A 14,005-nucleotide genomic window follows, 5' to 3' on the forward strand; every position below is an offset into this window, starting at 1 on the left:
TACCAACGGAGAGCCACCTGTTTTCTCGTCCTCGCCATCGTCCTCCTTCTCCCGCTCCTGCTAGCTTCCTATCCATGTGTGGCCGCCGCACATGGCCCACCGCATCATGCTCCAGGTACATATAGTTCCCTTTGGTTGTTTCCGGATTTGTGCTTCGTTCTTTGTATGTATAGATGGGCCCATCGATGTAATTATGGTGATGATGCTAGGTGGTGACGCTGGTGTGTGGGGTCAAACTGGCGGGCTGCATCGTCAAGGAGGAAAAGGTGTCAGGGATGGGAGCCGCGAGGCGCTTGGGACAGAGGATACCGCTAAAGGATCCTCCCTCACCAATCCCTAATGAAAACTCGGGGGTGGTGATTCCCCTGCTGCCGCTGCCGATCAATTAATAAGTGTTGGGAGTCTGGGCACGAGCATATGCCATGGTGACTTCCGTGCACCTCTAGTCTCTTACTAATGTGTTAGAAGAATAATCTTGCTGTTGTGAAATAAGTTGTCATGCTTCAAAGTCTTAAAATGTATTGTTCACTTCTCTATATCAATTTGGACTTCTGAGGTAAATGACGGAAAAAATAAATTTAATATAGTCAGAGGCAAGTTGTCTCATGCTAAGATCCGGTCGACTAGATAGTAATAAGTTAATTATAGCATACATATATAATTTTCCTGTGTGAAACATTTTTTTTGGTAATGATGAACATTAAACTAGCGGGTGTAATTACTGCTGCCGTCGACTGACGAATAGCGCCGGGGCTCCGCGCGGGCACGCGATGATACTTGCCAATCTGTAATCATTCTCCAAGAACCATCGTACACACAAAAATATTTTCAAACTTTACGCTATCTTATACTAATATTTGTATCGGCTCTAGGAAAAAATTGTCAAGAAGATTGAGAAAACCATTAAAACATTAATCAAATAGTAGTAATTTGATGAATATGCAATCCATTTTACATCGTGTGTATATCTTACCAACGTTTTTGCGTTTAATAAAAATGAAAAAAAAAACTCAATCTGTGAAGAAGTAATGGATCTCAAAGTTGAAGATAAAAAGATTGTAGTAATTAGCATATATATATTTTTTGTTCACTTTAATTGTGGCGCTTTTAAGATGTACTCCCTCCGTATAAAAAATAAGTGTCGCTGATTTAGTACAAATAGAGGAATTGATTGAGGAAGTAATCATTTATATTTCCTTATTTATGTAATGTGCAAAGTCCGTATATTGACCTTATAAAGGAATTAATTGATCCTTATTACCTCCCAAGAGGTTAGACACATACGAGCCATTGGATTGGGCAAAATTAATGGCTCATATTAACTTGGACCATCTTTAAAAAAAGCATTTCATAAATGAAAAAGATGTAGCTGCATGCCTCGCTTACTCACGGGTGCATCACGAGGGAGCCAGCACAGGAAGAAACGGCTGCGAATGCTTCGAGGCAATATCCAGCGCCCCTGGTGGAGGATTCATCCAGTCAAAACACCATAACTGTACGTCCAACAGCCCACAATCTCACACCCGCAGGCAGAGATAGTCACAGCCTCTCAGGGAGCAAGCAGTGTCTCAGTGGAGTGCTTGCTAGCTAGCTTACTCGAGCTGTGAACCCGTGATCTCGCCAGCTGAAGCCGTCCCTGACTGTGATCCGCCCACGCGGCTTGATGGGCCGAAGGATGGCCATCTGGTTGCTCGTCGCCGCCGCCGTCATCCTGCCCCTGCTGGCCGTCGCCACGCATCCCCTGCCGCGGCATGCTCCAGGTACGCACGATCGAGTGCCAAGAGATTTCCCTCGCTTGGGTGTTCCGGGTCCTAGCTAGTCTGCTCTGCTGCATATGCATGCACGAATGGATGATTGATTAGATTTCGGTGTTGATGGTGCTAGGTGGCGGCTCCGGCGCGTGGGGTCGACCGGAGGGGCTGCGCCATGGAGGGACGCTGCTGGGTGTGGGAGCTGCGAGGCGCCTGGGGCAGAGGACGCCGCTGAAGGCGCCTCCCTCGCCGGACCCCAATCCCGGCAAGGGCACGTCGACGCATCGGCTGCCCACGCGCCTCCCCTCTCCTCCGTCCATCAAAGAATAGTGGCCATTAATTAATTTTTTGCAGACACTGACCAGTCTTGGACGGTTTCTCAGCAGCATGGAGAATAAAAAAGACAATAGATAACCATTGCCAAAATAAACTCTCTTCCCTTTGTTTTGTCACAAGCACATTTCTAAGTCATCTCATAACAATGCAGAGTTTTTCCAAAAAATCTGGATCTAAAGCGACAATCTTCTCCTCTTTCTCCTTAATTTCGACAGTCAGCACCCATTTCATGATACGAGCGTCACAAAAAACTAATCGTGTGATCTGATCCATCCTCTCCCTCTCCCTCCCCCCACGTGTTGCGCGATTTTCTCCATGCCCTCCCTCCCTCCCGCCTTTTCTGACTTATGAACCCCCCGACCCCCAATCCGATGACTCTTAAACGACTATGCATCAGGCGGTTCGTTTTCTCTCGATACAACCATCTCTATCACCCAACAAGACCCAACACACATTGGGGAATAAAATTCTCGTTTGTAATGAACCCATGCATTTTGTATTAATTAATTAGCAACAAACCAACGTTACAGAACAACACATCAAAAGAATAACAACATTGGCGATGAAGGAACAGATTACACTAGGCTTAGAAATGAAAGTGCCAATTTTTTGGATGGGCCTTACACAAAAGGGAGTGAGTTCTACTATTTCTTTTACAAAAAGACTTTTCTTAGATATGATAGTATCATTGTTGTTTCTACATTAGCAATGCAATTCCAATGATGGTAAACCAAACATAGTATCCGTTTGTTTTGATTTATTAGTCGAGAGAGCCAAGTCAATAAAGATCTCTCTCTCTCTCTCTCTCTCTCTCGATTTTGGGGTTTCTATTGTTGTTAGGTTACAAATCCTCATTACGCTATATTCTTGATTTTCTTCAGTTTTGTATTTAGTCTTACAAACCCAAACTAAAAGAGTAGTTGGCTTGATTGCATTCGTAATCCAAGAATCTAACGTAATTAACATGTCCCCGTTTGAGATAGCCAGGCGTAGTACCTTTTTTGAGGAATGTTTCAAAGAGGGGTAGGGTGTAAGTAGGGCTTATTTTCAAAAAAAAGAATCAACTCACTATATAGAGAAAACTGGGTCAAAAACTATAAATGCATCGTTATTAAAAGAGAACGTGTAGAACCCCAACAACATGGAAACACCTAGCAAAACTAAGCAACACGGTCCAACAACAACCATGTAGGTGTCCTAGCATCGCTCACTAGCTGAATATCACCTATGCCCCCGAAACCGCACCCGCGGGCCCACAAAGTTAACCTTTACCACCATGTACATGCGTTCCAATCATGCTAAGATGTGAAACTAGATCTTCGTCGCCCAGTAGAATCACTGGTGACCAAAATGAGTACAAAATCAGCGCAGCTTCGGACCATGCGGCTGAGGATATTGCCCCAGGCTTGCACTATGTGCAATTAGAAAGTATGCTGCCTTATTACATTCTCTAGAAGAATGAATGATGAATAAACGAGAAAAATTAAACCAGACAGAGCTTTTTATTTCCTGAAAGAGGACACCACTGAGCGATCTATCATGGTCATTATCACTAATGGCTCGCTTCACTAGGAGGAAGTATATCTCGACCACGGCTGCAATCATGCCCTAGCACTGAGTTGGGGACTCTAAATATGTTGGATATGACCCACACATATAGCCACTGCCTCCCCGAGCTCGTTTTGCACGACAAACCCCAAGTTGCCGCGCAAGGCATTATTTGGAGTGCTTTCCATCAACATTGATCTTCAGTGGGTCCCTTCTATTGAGGAATGTTACAAAGAGGGGCATGGTGTACGTACTATTTATTTCCGAAAACAAAATCAACCCGCATTATACGTAAAACTGTGCCAAAACCCTTAAATGCCTGGTTATTAAAAAAAGAACGTGTAGAACCCCAATAGCATGGAAACACCTAGCAAAAAATAGGCATGCATCGTAGTCTAACAACAACTATGCATGCATCCTAGGGTAGATGTGTGTATGATGCTTGGTTGTCTGATGTTTTGGTATCATTGCGTGTGGGCTGGCCAAGGAAATTACAATTTACAAGTGCCTAATTCTGCCTTAGAATTACTTATTTATTATTTTTATACAGGTCCTCGATATTTGGAAAATCTTTCATTCGGAATCTTATGACCGGCTTTTGTAGACATTTAAGGGGTGGTTTCTATTCACTTTGAAGCAACCTACGTCATCTTTTGAAACCTCACAATCATCCTAACCTACACGAGTCGAAAAGCAAGTAGGTCCACGTATGATCAAGCAATGTCGTTAGCCTAAAAGGTGGGTAGCTTGAACTGAGACCTATTCCACTAGCTAGGGTTGGACGAACAACAACCACTGGCAGGATACCTTTGGTCCCCTCGCCTTCTTCAGTCATCTTGGTGCCGAGAGGTGAGAGGACATCAGATCGTCAAGAATCATATGGTCTTCGTCAACATCTACCGGTGCTCGTTGTATGTTTGCAAAGAAAAACATTACATTCTTTATTTGGCGATTCCATGGAGCCAAAAAGGTTTGTGTCCTTGCAGAGTCGATTATTCAGATCGACTGAGTTTATTTTAGTGCGCCATGTTGCTTTTTCTGCTTTGACTCTTCGTGGAGTTAAAATCTTCCATCAACAATATAGTGAGGATCTTGCGGTTCGACGTCTTGCACTTCTAGGGAATCATCCCCAGCCCAAGTATGTTCACCATTTATGGTTTCCCATCTTTTTAGACGGGCGACTCAAGGGGCTCTCAGAAACATTTATTGATAACCAAGTTTGTGCGGGTAAACGAGCGGCGGTATCGTTGCTCCGCTTCAATTGCACTCTCTTTACTGAAAGTCTTGGCACTATTTCATCTTGCAAAGATTGATACCATATAAAAGAGATTTTATTGTAATTCTTAGTTGTACGAGTTACTTCGTAATTTGTTGTATCTTGGATCCAAAGCATTGGACCTGCAATATTGGCCAGTGTGAATGAAACTCTAGGTATTTCTCATAAAAACATGTGTGCAAATAGCTATGTGGGGTAAGTGTGTATTAAAAGAAAAAAGGTTAGTAATGGAACTTCAATAATATCACAACTTCAACACATAGAGTGCAAAAACAACACCACAAATGATGTATAATACTCTTTTTCTAAAAATGCATTTGATACGGTCTGAAAACTTTTAATTACCATGATAAACATTTAGTAAATACATGATAACAGGTTTTAATACATGATAACTACCTTTTCATACACTACAAATAAAACATAAAATTTTAATAAATTTCAAATATTCTTTTAATAAGTCATGAACATTTTCTAATACACTGTAACATTTTTAAGACACATGGTGAATATACTTTTAATACACGACAAACATTTTCATATACATGATGAACCCTTTTAACACATGGTGAACATTTTTTAGATCCATGATGAATATTGACACAATAAATATTTTACTACATGGCAAATCTTTTTTTAATAAAGGATGATTTTTTAGTTGACGAATATTTTGAAGTACGAGAAGAATAGATTTAATTAAGTGGCAACTTTTTTAATTCTTGACGAATAATTTTTTGAAACACAATGGCCATTTTATTAAATATTAAGCATTTCTAATACATAATGAACATTTTAAAAGTACATGGTGGACCTTTTCAGTAAAATGTAAATAAACCAGTTTTTAGTACACGATGAACACTAATTAGTACACAAGGAATTTTTAATACAAAGAAGAACATTTTAAATAAGCCATAAACATTTTTAATACACAATACGCAATGAATATATTTTTAATATACACCATAATTTTCTTGGTTACACCATTAACATTTTAAAACACATGGCAAAACCAATTTTTTTAAATGGCACATATATTTAAGTAGCTAATGAAGAAAAATAACCAGAAGAAATGAAAGAAAAATAAGAACAAGGAAAAGGGGAAACTAAACAAAAAAGAAGAAGAGAAATAAAAAAATGAGGAAAAATAAAGGAACAAAATAAAAAATGTAGAGCCCCCAAACAAAAAAATAGATAAGGAACAGATAGAAACACCAAAAAACCAAACCAGCCTGGTTCACGGAAAACATTTAGAAAACAGCGTTAAATACCTATACAGAGAATAGATGGTGAAAAGTCACCAATTATTTGCCCGGTTTTCCCTAGGTTTTAGAGATTTTTTGCACCGTTTTCTCGCGCGAAAAATAATGCTTCCATGAGAAGCACAAATATCCTTCTCCGGGAGACACAGATTTGCTTCAGGGGAGAAGTTTTTTTTAAAAAAATAGATAATAATGTGAAAACTTATGTGCATTATTTTAGAATCAATGAACATTTTTTAGTTTCATGTTTCATTTTGAAATTTGCACATGACCATTTTTTTCTAATATTTTTTTGAAAAACATGTACACTTTTTAGATTTCTGAACATTTCTGAAATTCACTTTGAAATACATGCAAAATTTTAAATTCATTATTTTGTTTCAAATCTAGCAAAGATGCCTACACAATACTTATGATAAAGTTGAGAGACGTGAAGGTCATTAAGGTGAAGGGAAATGACATTCACATGTTAATTAGCAAAGATGACAGCACAATACGTACTCTATGTATGCTTAATTCACAATCCTCTTTTTTTTACAAACACGTGTAATTTTATTCATACTCATAACAATTACAGGTACACTGTTTTGGATCGAAAATCTAAGAAAATCGAAAATCTATTGGAAACACCTTCTTCGTGGTAGAATTCTTTCACCCGCACGAACATTACCAATAATGATTTTTGAAAACTGCCTTGAGTCGCCATCCAAAAAGACGAGAACCTTCTGTAGTTCTGTGTCATGAGGCATTGGCCGTAGTTATGTTATGTACAGAGAAAACTCAGCCCGCGCCGCATGCATCGGTGTACTAACAGGTCGGGCTTGTGGATGGATCGACAAATTGTAGTGATATGTGCTATGTGCTATACAATGGATGCCACTATGTCTCGCTTAAAGCGAGACAACGGGCGCCTGGAACCATCACGTAAGAACAGCACTAGATGGGCCGGCCCATTAAGTCTTGTTTATTTTTCCTGTTTTTATCTTCACATTTTTTGTTTTCATTTTCTAGATTTCTTTTTCTAATTTTGTTTAAACTTATCAAAACCTAAAAATATATATTGCAAAATAATAATATAGTAAGTGATCTGAAAATTCTAATCGTGCAATTGAGAAATATTAAATATATATAGAAAATGTTAATCAAGTATTTGAAAAATGTTAATAAAGCATTGCAAAAAATGTTAAATGTGCATAGTAACAATGTTGACCATGTATTAAAAATATTAATCTTGTACATGAAAATTTTAATTAAATATTAGGAAAAATTTTAATGTGTATAGAAAAAATGTTGATTGTGCATTAAGAAAGTGTTAATATTTTAATCAAAAATATTAATAAATCTTTTGAAAACTATTTAAAATGTGTATAGAATTTTTTTTACCATGTATTCAAAAAATATAAATGTTGTATTAAAAATGATTATCTTGTATTTAATAATGGTAAACGTGTCTTAGAGAAATGTATTATATATACCAAAATGTAAAATGTGCATGGAAAAAGGTAGACACAAAAAATATATGTTTTCGAAAAATGTTTCTTATGCATTTTAAAATATTAATAGTTTTTATGTATACAAAAAGTGTTGAATTTGTAGTAAAAAACTTAACATGTGTTGGAGAAAAAAGTAAAACAATGAAAATCAAATAGGAAACCTATGGAAAAAAACATTTCAAAAACAAAAGAAAATGAAAAACCAAAAACACAGTGCAAAATGGAAATAGATAAAACCGATGAAACCAAGAAATAAACAAAGAAAATGAATCAAAAGAAAACCTTAAAAAACCAGAATATAGAAAGAAACAAATAAAAGCAAATAGCCGATGAAAACCAAAAAAGATGCGAAGAAAACCAATGAAAAAGAAAATAAAATTTGAACAAAAAATAATAGCAAAGAAAAAATAGTAATAACCGAGTAGAAGTAAAGGAAAAACAACGAAAATACAATAAAACCAAAAAAAGAAACATGGAAATAAAAACCAAGAAAACAATGCAAAAGAATGAAAAAATAGTAAAAATCAATAAATAAAGAAAAAACAAAGAAGACCAGAAAAACCAGGAAAGAAAGAAAGAAAATCGAAGAAAACTGAAGAAACTAAGAAATAAAGAAATACCAGTGAAAATCAAGAAAGAAACAAAAAACATAATGAAAATGAAGAAAAAGAAAAGAAAAGCCAGTAAAACCATTAAAGAAGCAAAGAAAACCATTGAAAGAATAAAGAAAACTATTGAAAGAATAAAGAAAACCATTAAAGAGGCCGAAGAAGGGGAGGAAAACCCACGCTCGCATCGGGGAACTGCGGGAGCTCTTTCTTTGCCCAGAGGCTAACTTGAACGACTCCAAACCTTTAGCATTATCTTTGCAAGTACAACGTTGGAGTCATGTTGTTTTCTGACACTTTGTATGGAAGATTTTTTTCCCAGTTTCTCTATTTTTAGTCAACCCTTCTTTTAGGGGGCAAAAAATAAGGTTAATAGTGTATCCATTGATTAAATGACAAAGTTTATGGGCCTCTGGCGGGCTAAATTGAATTTTGGTCTGACCTAATCGTGGGCTCGCGGCTTGATTCACTTCGCCGCGTGAGAGATGTGAAGGGGAAGGGCTACACGACAATTGGCAAAGGGAGTGTATCACCAGGGTGGAAGTGCAATCAACGTACATCTAGCCATGCATGGTCAACACGCGCAAGACGAGCAGAGCCAAAATTGTATCCATGCTACTGGCTGGTAGGGAATTTAAGAGCGTTGCTATAGGACAACGAACAACTCACAACACGCACAAAGCAAGCTCTCTCTCTCGCTGTCTATCCCTTGTAGCTACCGACTCGAACCACCATATTTATTTGGTTTACGTGCAAGTTTTTTACTTTTTAGTTTTCTCCCAACCCTTTCCCCCTATTTATTCCAATGCCTCCCCTTGTTTTGCAGCTTCACAGGCAACAGATGTGTTAACTACTCTGATCATTGTGTATGCAATTTCCCCTCTCTTTCCTCTTCGCCTTCCAGATCTCTCATCGTACCCAACTCTTCCCCTCTAGACGGCATGATCTACCCACAGAGAGCCACATGTTTTCTCGTCATTGCCGTCCTCATCCTCCTCCTACCACTGATGTCTTCCTATCCATGCATGGCCGCCGCACATGACCCACTGCATCATGCTCCAGGTATATCTATATGCGCAATTGAGTTCCCTTTGGATGTTTCCAAATCCTGGATTTGTTGTTCATATGTATGGATGTGTGTGTTGATGTAATTACTATGATGATGCTAGGTGGCGACATTGGTGTGTGGGGTCGTTCAGATGGGCTGCATCATGAAGGGGGAAAGGTGTTTGGGATGGGGACTGCGAGGCGCTTGGGGCAGAGGACACCGATGAAGAACCCTCCCTCACCAGTCCCCAACGAAAACATAGGGGTGGTGTTACCCCTGACACCACCACCACCATCGTTGATCAATAAACAAGTGTTGGAGGTCCGGGATACGAGCATGCCATGGTGACTTTAGTGCACCTCCTTATCTGTTGTTGTTGTTGTTGTTGTTGTTGTTGTTGTTGTTGTTGTTGTTGTTGTTGTTGTTGTTGTGTTACAAGAATAATTTCACTATTGTGAAATAAGTTGGCATGCTTCAAAGTGTTAAAATATATTGTTCGCTTATGTATACCAATTTGGACTTTTGAGAGAATGGTGGAAATATAATTTTATTATAGTCGGAGTCAAGTGGTCTCAAGCTTAAGAACTGGACGACGAGCTACTAATAAATTAGTAGTAGTATACATACATAACTTTTCTAAGTGGAACTATTATTTTGCTATTGATGAAAATTAAACTAAAGGCATGTTAAGCTATTTACAATAGCACACACCCCAATGAACTATTTGTCCAGTTTAGCTATCTTAGGCCTCTAAGCAAATCCAGATCATTCGTGCTTCTTCCTTAATTCTATTTTCCTTCCAATATATGCATTAACTGAAGAGGAGATTGGCCATACATGTGACCCACTATGGATCTCTACGGGAAAGTCATATTTATTAGGCAATAGAGCGATGTGTGGGCCTTAACGATAATTAATGGACCAAAATTGGTGTGGTTAAAGAGAAAATTTTGGATGCCTTGGTCCTTCCTATTTGGCCACTTAAATAAACCCAAATATGTATGATCATTTATTTCTCTGTTTGCACGGCAATTTATTTCAATTTTTATGCTTAGTTAAGGCATTGTCGTCCAAACATGCATTCCAGTGTACCTTGGACGGATCTATCAAACAACTAAACATAACCATAATTTGTGCCAAAAGGCGATGATGAATAAGTCCATTCCAAAAAACCACCAACACATGATGGACCAAATGCCATCATAGTTCACAAGGGCTTCACGCACTCGCGTTGTCAGCGGCGACACCACTATTGTCGTCACCACCATTGCTGCTACCAGCACATATCTTAGCCAAGATGTCGCCATGATTAAACTCCCAATATTTCCTTGCCTTCTCGTCCATCTTACTAGGATCCATCCACATGGTTGCATGTTCCTCGGCCACCCTCTTATTCCTTTTCTCCTCGGCCGCCAATGCAACTTTTGTTCCTGACTCTCAATCTTTTTGTTCTCCGCAACCTTAATTTCAAGGCTTGTCAACTAAAGTTCAAGTTTTTTATTTTCTTCCACTAGCACCTTTATCTCCTCGGCTATCACCTTTTCCTTCTATTTTGTCTCCTCCATCAATTTCATCTCAGAGAAACAAGTCATCTTCTCCTCCTCCCGATCGGCCACCAGTGCCCTTTTAACACCCACCATCGCAATCAACTCTTCCTTGTATGCTCCAACACAACCATTCTTCATGCTTTGCAATTTTCAATCCATCCGGACACACATGAGGAGTGGATGGATTACCTACCAAATCATCATCATCAACACTGGTGTTGAGCCTTTGCCTCTTCTGTGTGGTTTCAAGGTTTCTTATTGTCCACTTGTCATGTACATCAAGCTCCGTGTAACAATGATGCAAAGTAAATGCTTTTGAGTCGTTTCTCTTGTTCCTCTCTGATACGTCTCCAACGTATCTATAATTTTTGATTGCTCCATGCTATATTATCTACTGTTTTAGGCAATATTGGGCTTTATTATCCACTTTTATATTATTTTTTGGACTAACCTATTAACCGGAGGCCCAACCCAGATTTGCTGTTTTATGCCTATTTCAGTGTTTTGAAGAAAAGGAATATTAGACGTAGTCGAAACGGAACGAAATCAACTAGAGAAGTTATTTTTGGAAGGAAACACACCTGATGGACTTGGACCCCACGTCAGAAGATACGGGAGCTGCCCACGAGGGTGGGGGGCGCGCCCACCCCCCTAGGGCGCGCCCCCTGCCTCGTGGGGCCCCCGTGGCTCCCCTGACGTGTTTCTTCTGCCTATATAAGTCCATATACCATGAAACTTCCAGAATGCAACATAGATCGGGAGTTCCGCCGCCAGAAGCCTCCGTAGCCACCAAAAGTCAATCGGGACATAGTTCCGGCAACCTGCCGGAGGGGGGAACCCTCACCGGTGGCCATCTTCATCATCCCGGTGCTCTCCATGACGAGGAGGGAGTAGTTCTCCCTCGGGGCTGAGGGTATGTACCAGTAGCTATGTGTTTGATCTCTCTCTCTCGTGTTCTTGATTTGGCACGATCTTGATGTATCGCGAGCTTTGATATTATAGTTGGATCTTATGTTTCTCCTCCCCCTCTTCTCTCTTGTATTGAATTGAGTTTCCCCTTTGGAGTTATCTTATCGGATTGAGTCTTTAAAGACTTGAGAACACTTGATGTATGTCTTGCTGTGGATATCTATGGTGACAATGGGAAACCACGTGCCACTTGATGTATGTCTTGGTGATCAACTTGCGGGTTTCGTGACATTGGGAACCTATGCATAGGGGTTGGCACACGTTATCGTCGTGATTCTCCGGTAGAAACTTTGGGGCACTCTTTGAGGTTCTTTGTGTTGGTTGAATAGATGAATCTGAGATTGTGTGATGCATATCGTATAATCATACCCACGGATACTTTAGGTGACATTGGAGTATCTAGGTGACATTAGGGTTTTGGTTGATTTGTGTTTTAAGGTGTTATTCTAGTACGAACTCTAGGGCTGTTTGTGACATTTATAGGAATAGCCTAACGGATTGATTGGAAAGAATAACTTTGAGGTGGTTTCGTACCCTACCATAATCTCTTTGTTCGTTCTCCGCTATTAGTGACTTTGGAGTGACTCTTTGTTGCATGTTGAGGGATAGTTATGTGATCCAATTATGTTAGTATTGTTGAGGGAACTTACACTAGCGAAAGTATTAACCCTAGGCCTTATTTCCACGCATTGCAATACCATTTACGCTCACTTTTACCATTAGTTACCTTGCTATTTTTATAATTTCATATTACAAATACTATTATCTACTATCCATATACCCCTTGTATCACCACACTACTAGGGAAAACCTTATACACAGAAATTTAGCAACAGCGCGGGTTAAAAAAGGGCACTAGTGCTAGATAGCAGTAGCGGTTCAGAATAAACCGCGCTGCAGATACGATTCTAGCAGTAGCGCGTGTGCCTGTAAAAGCGCTACTCTAATATTCCCATTTCTGGAACGATGGGCTACGCATAGCAGTAGCGGCCTTGCAGGAAGCGCGCTACCGCTAGGACATGAGTAGCAGCGTGTTTCCCTGTAACAACGCTACTGCTAATGGAAATAAAATAAAATGAAAAGTAAATGAAAATGAAAGAAACAGAAAAAGGAGAAAGAAAAAAATAAAATGTAAAGCAAAATAAATGAAAAGGCAAAAAAATAGAGAAAGGCTTAGCTGTAGCGTGTGTTAGTAAGAGGCGATGTAGCTAATGCAGCTGCAGCGTGTTTCCAGGACCCCCGCTATAGAAACAGAAAAGGAAATAAAAAAGAGAGAAAATTACATATGTATAGCAGTAGCGCGTTTTGGAAAAAGTGCTATAGCTACCTTAGCTATAGCACGTTCTGCGAAATGCGCTACCGCTAGTTTTGACTTAACCAAAAAACCAATCCCCCCCCCCCCGGCCACCACTTGTCCCCCAAATCTCTCGACCCACCCCGCCGCCGTCTCCCCGATTCGTCGTCGCCCCACTTCGTCGCTGTCTCCTGCCGACGTCGACGTCCCCGGAGCCACCAGAGCCGTGCGCCGTCGACGCCACCGGAGCCGCCCCCAACGCCACGGAGCCACGCAGCCTCATCAACGCCACCGGATCCTCCCTCGCCACAACTGCCTCCCTCGCCGTCACCGGAGACGCCCCTGCCTCCCTCGCCACCACTGAGCCATCCTCTGTAAGCCCCCACCCCTCCTCTCTCTCTCTCATGCATAGGTTAGCTAGTTTAGTTATGTTAATTATCTAGGTTAGGGCAAAAATTTAGTTAGGGCTTTGACAGAGAAGTAGTTAGGTTAACTAGTTTAATTACCTAGGTTAGTGCAAAATTTTAGTTAGGGCTTTGACAGAGAACTAGTCAGGTTAACTAGTTTAATTAGGTTAATTATCTAGGTTATTTAGGCAAGTTTTATTTTAAAGACGATCCCTTCCTAGACTTTTATTGTTGATTATATCTTTTCATTGAAGTGGTCATGTTGTTTGTGCCCAAGTGGCTTTGTTGTTTGAATGAAGCTGAGTGGCCTATATATGTTTTGCCGGAATGTTGATTCATTTCCGTTCTGGCAAATTTCAGGTTCTCGATTTTTCCACTTTTTAGCAAAGGTCATGCCGAAATTTTCTGTGAATTTCGGCATGACTTGTGCTACAAACTAGGACATATCGAGTGCCCGGGATTTGCCGCA

At 39.9% G+C, this 14,005-nt stretch overlaps 2 long non-coding RNA genes across 2 annotated transcripts; both read left to right on the forward strand.

The window, feature by feature from the left end:
* On the forward strand, window positions 1-606 carry LOC119314492. The gene is made up of 2 exons (XR_005152330.1): window positions 1-115; window positions 210-606. It is a non-coding gene; the product is annotated as an uncharacterized LOC119314492 (long non-coding RNA).
* Window positions 607-9,069: 8,463 nt separating this feature from the next.
* On the forward strand, window positions 9,070-9,850 carry LOC119314493. Its single transcript, XR_005152331.1, has 2 exons — window positions 9,070-9,333; window positions 9,441-9,850. It is a non-coding gene; the product is annotated as an uncharacterized LOC119314493 (long non-coding RNA).
* The last annotated feature ends 4,155 nt before the right edge of the window (window positions 9,851-14,005 follow it).

This window comes from Triticum dicoccoides, chromosome 6A (genome assembly GCF_002162155.2).
Source record: "Triticum dicoccoides isolate Atlit2015 ecotype Zavitan chromosome 6A, WEW_v2.0, whole genome shotgun sequence".
Classification (NCBI taxonomy): domain Eukaryota; kingdom Viridiplantae; phylum Streptophyta; class Magnoliopsida; order Poales; family Poaceae; genus Triticum; species Triticum dicoccoides.